We start from the raw sequence: 5205 nt of genomic DNA, 5'->3' as shown, positions 1-5205 counted from the left end.
TGTTTCTCTCTCTTTCTGTTTCTCTCTGTCTCTGACCATCTGTGTCTTTCTCCGTCTGTCTCTTTATCTGTCTCTCTCTCTCTCTTTTTCTGTCTTTCCCTCTTTGTGTATCGTTGTCTCTCTCTGTCTGTCTCTGTCTCTGTCTCTCTGTCTCTGTCTCTCTGTCTCTCTGTCTCTCTCTCTCTCTGTCTGTCTGTCTGTCTCGGTCTCTGGCTCTGGCTCTCGCTATCTCCCGCCCTCTCTTTTTTTTGCAAAATAAGCTCAAGTACATCTAATCTAATCCCTCACCAAGGCCCGAATTCTTAACTTCTGACATCCCAGATTTGATCTCCCTACAGAATGCTGTACAGAACTGGCGAGTTGATTTCTGGACTTGGATACCTCATAGAAACTACATAGGAATAAAGATCCAATCCTAAAATCTGGTGTGGCTTCTCCCTCGACTGTCTCGAAAAATCGTACCTCTGTTCCCCTAGGATGCCGGAAGAGTTTTCTCAATGTGCATCTGCCCGTGTCCTAAGTGATCTGTGACCGAGCCCTGTCCGTTCTGTCTCCAATATGTATGTGCAAACACTTCTCTCCATTTCCACAACTACCCACGGCCCCTTGTGGAACCACTGGCTCTTCGAAAAAAATCCCAGAAGTGGTTTTGGCTTTTTGGCTAGGAGGCCTAAGCCTGCTGAGAACTTTCCTGCCCAGGATCCTGTGTGAACAAAAGTGCCTCTGCTGGGAGCTGGGATCGTCGGGACCATGCTTGCTAGCGCTGGATGAGTCTCTGGAAGGACGCACGGGACTCCGCAAAGCTGACCTGTCCCACCGAGGTCAAATGGATACCTCTGCATTGGCCCGAGGCCTCCAAAGTACATCACCGTCACCAACCGTCACCGTCAGCATCCTTGTGAGCCTGCCCAAGACCCCGCCTCCGGGGAGACTCTTGGGAGCCCGGCCTTCATCGGCTAAAGTCCAAAGGGATGGTGACTTCCACCCACAAGGTCCCCACTGAACGGCGAAGATGTGGAGCGTAGGTCAGAGAGGGGACCAGGAGGGGAGACGTCCTGACCGGCGATGAGTTCCCTAGGCTCTGGCCACCCCACCCACGCCCCACGTCCCACGTCCCGGGCACCCGCGGGACACCGCCGCTTGATCCCCTCCTCTGTCCACAGCCGGCCCCACCCCACCACGCAACCCACGCACACACGCTGGAGGTTCCAAAAGCACACGGTGTGAATAGAGCCTGACGGAGCGAGAGCCCATTTCACGAGGTGGGAGGGGTGGGGGTGGGGTGGGTTGGGGGTTGTGGGGTCTGTGGAGAGCCCGATTCTCCCTCTTGGGTGGCTACAGGCTAGAAATGAATATCGCTTCTTGGGCGGAGGGGCTTCCTTAGGCCATCACCGCTTGCGGGACTACCTCTCAAACCCTCCCTTGAGGCCACAAAATAGATTCCACCCCACCCATCGACGTTTCCCCCCGGGTGCTGGATGTATCCTGTCAAGAGACCTGAGCCTGACACCATCGAATTAAACACCTTTACTGGCTTGGTGGGTTTGTTTGTTTCTGAGATGGAGTCTTGCTCTGTCCCCCAGGCTGGAGTGCAGCGGCGTGATCTCAGCTCACTGGAACCTCTGCCTCCTGGGTTCAAGTGATTCTCCTGTCTCAGCGCCACCATGGCCGGCTCATTTTTTTTTTTTTTTTTTTTTTTTTTTTTTTTTTTTTTTTTTTTTTTTTTTTTTTAGTAGACACGGGGTTTCACCCTCTTTCATTGGTTTTCACTGGAGATTCCAGATTCGAGCCACACCTCATTCTGTGCCACAGAGAGACTTCTTCTTCTTCTTCTTCTTCTTTTTTTTTTAAGTGCAACGCAACGTGTCTGCCTTATTTGAGTGGCTTCCTATATCATTATAATTGTGTTATAGATGAAGAAAAGGTATTAAACACTGTGCTAATGATAGCGAAAGTGAAGACAAAAGAAAGGCTATCCATTTTGTGGTTAGAATAAAGTTGCTCAGTATTTAGAGCTACCTAAATACGTCAGCATTTACACTCTTCCTAGTCAAAGCTGGCCGATCTGAATAATCCTCCTTTAAACACAATTTTTGATAGGGTTAAGATTTTTTTAAGAATGCGACTCCTGCAAAAGAGCTGAACAGACAATACACATTTAAAAACATCACAACACAAGGATCAACCAGACTTGGGAAAAAAATCGAAAACGACACAAGTCTTATGAAGAACTGAGTTCTTAAAATAGGACGGAGAACATAGCCATCGGAAGAGAAGGCAGTATTGGCAAGTTGATTGTTGCGTTGGTCAGCAGTAGCTGGCACTATCTTTTTGGCCATCTTTCGGGCCATGTAACTACTACAGCAAAATGAGATATGATCCATTCAACAACATATTCGCAAATCAAAAAATGTTTCCGTAATATAATGCTTCAGATTTAGAAGCAAATCAAATGATAGAACTCCACTGCTGTAATAAGTCACCCCAAAGACCACCGTATCTGACAGAATAACTACCACAGGGTTATGACTTCAGAATTATACTTTCTCTTGATATTTACTTATGTATGTATTTATTTTTTTTAATGTATTTCTCTTGAGACGGCGTCTCGCTCTGTCGCCCAGGCTGGAGTGCAATGGTGTGATCTCGGCTCACTGCAACCGCCACCTCTCCGGGTTCAAGCGATTCTCCTGCCTCAGCCTCCCGAGTAGCTGGGACTACAGGTGCCCACCACCACGCCCAGCTAATCTTCATACTTTTAATAGAGACGGGGTTTCACCGTGTTGGCCCGGATGGTCTCGATCTCTTGACCTCGTGACCCGCCCGCCTCGGCCTCCCAAAGTGCTGGGATGACAGGCGTGAGCCACGGCGCCCGGCCTTCTCTTGACGTTTAAACTATGAAGTCAGTCCAGAAAAATGCAATAAATGTCAACGGTGAGTATGCTGTTGAGGCAGAGGTAGGACCACACTTTTTCATGTCTGATTCAGTTGATCACAATAGGACCTAGGTAGTAATTTCCTATGTGCCCACTTATACACGAGTACAAAAGAGTAAAACAGAGAGACCGCTACATTAAAGGGCACGTGAAGTTCTTCATAGTAACTCCGTAAACTGGAACACTGTCAAAAAGCAGCAGCTCGTGAGTTGTTTCCATCTATTTTTCTATTCTCCAATAAGTGAACTATGCTATTCCTTTCCAATCTCCCAAGCGCTCCTTGTCCCCATCACCACTTCGGTGCTCGAAGAAAAAGTCACAAATCCAGTCACACAACTAAAGAAACACATACACGAACCAAAGACAACTACAGCGTCTGCAAAAGTTTGCTAGAAGACTGAAACTGTTGAGTATAAGGATCTGGTATTCTATGATCATGAGTTCATTTCAGAGTTTGTTCAAGACATACGTTTCATAAGGAAACATCTTAGTTAGAAGTTATTCAGCACTATGTACCATCCCTAAGTATTTTTAACCAAATTCGTGACAATAAAGAGCTATCTAACCAGAAAAACTAGCGAGTACCGGCGCCATCCATAGGGCTTTGTCTTTACACTTCATTACCACTTACCATGCCTTACAATGTCTGGGATTGACCCTGATAGCATTTCGAAAACAAGCTGATGCTTTGTCCAGTTCTTCAGTGAAGACAAGCTCACGCCCTAATGCACTATAGGCATAAGCATCATTTGGATCCACTTCGAGAGTTCTCTGGAAGAATTGAATCGCAATATCGTGTTCCCGTTGCAGACCGAAACAGTTCCCTGCAGCACACCAGGCCTCTGGCTGGCGAAGTTTTATCCCTGTCTGTGAAGTCTTTGGACAGAACTGAAAGAGCAACATCTTTCGGAGGATGCCAAAGTGTTGTAGAGTAGATCTCCATGCCTTCGACTCTGTAATTCTCAATCCTTCTAACCTCTGAGAATTTTCTTTCAGCTTGCGTGGACTCTGAAAGTTTAAAATAGGCCCTTCCAATTTGGCACAGTACCCAACCGGTATTGCGGTGGTGAGAAGCTAGATGGCTCAAGATACTGACAGCTTCTTTGCCGTGGTGAGAACACAAAGCTAAATAACCTTTCCCCCTTTCACGAGGAAGGCTCATCAAGCCTTCCGCTGCTGCTTTTTGTAGATTAAAAGCCTGAATCTGAGGCGCGATTGCGGCTATTTTCCCTTCTGGAGTGACGGAAGAGTCCAATGTTGTCACTTCCATGGCTATCACTTATGTTCGGTGGAGTTATTCCTCCTTTATTAGCTTTACTTTTTGTTTTTCTGTTTGGGATTTTAGGTGGAAACTTCCCTTTTAATTTTCTCCTATTCTCCTCGGTTGTGGAGCTGTCACTAGTCAAGAGTCGTGAATTTCTTCGAGGCGGTGCGTTTGGGGGAGATGCCATAGTGGGGCTCAATACCTGAGGTGTTGCCCTTGTCGGCGCACCAGAACTTTGTGTTTTTGCGAGAATTGGGGTTACCTTTCGGCTCTTTCCCCTCTGCGAGAAGACAGACTGTGTTCCGGTTTGGCCGATTCCGGCAACAGACTTTTTTGAAGGGGCTCCGGTGGATGGCACGTCAATGACAGAAGGTGTCTAATACCAGTGCAGTTTTGTCCATAGGATCCGTCTCCGGGACTTGGGGCTTCTAATGGCAAAATGCCAACACTTGGGGCTCATGGACTAACTGCTGCTGGTCCTCCTAATACACTTCGACCAGTTTTTGGTTTATGTTGAACCTGTTTAGATCATATGGAAGTTCCTGTTCCCAGTGGGACAGTATCAGGTGAAAGGACGGCTGAATCGATAGAAGACACTGGGGAGTCTGTATTCAAGGAGTACTTTGAATTGGAAGATTCTCAATTCAATCCGTTTAATTCAACGGTGTCCTGGGGTGTTTCCGTAAGAACGGTCTCAGGCTGTCTGTGACATAAGCTAGGACGAGGTCCCAGTGTTTTGGCACAACACTTGGACAGGCAGTTGCTAAAGCTCTCTAGAGATGTGAATCAAAATGTTTGGTCAGGATCTGGCTTTTCCCCCCTATTTCACATCATGATTCAAAGGGACACCAGAGGAAAGGATTTCAACGGAGGCTCTTTTGGTCACATTCTGACCCTTTGGTAAGCCGATCTGTCTTGCAATATACATGTCCCAACGATGGAAGGGGAAAGCGAGCTGAATCAGCAAACTCAGGAACAATAATATCATCATGGCTTCTCTGCTTA

The 5205-nt window shown here is 47.1% G+C and overlaps 1 pseudogene; it reads right to left on the bottom strand.

The window, feature by feature from the left end:
- Positions 1 to 1673: 1673 nt before the first annotated feature.
- Positions 1674 to 4387, bottom strand: LOC134728938 (cell division cycle protein 27 homolog; annotated as a pseudogene).
- Between the last annotated feature and the right edge of the window lie 818 nt (positions 4388 to 5205).

This window comes from Pan paniscus, chromosome 15 (genome assembly GCF_029289425.2).
Source record: "Pan paniscus chromosome 15, NHGRI_mPanPan1-v2.0_pri, whole genome shotgun sequence".
NCBI lineage: Eukaryota > Metazoa > Chordata > Mammalia > Primates > Hominidae > Pan > Pan paniscus.
The sequence above is the reverse complement of the archived record's forward strand: the minus strand, read 5'-3'. Positions and strand labels throughout refer to the sequence as shown.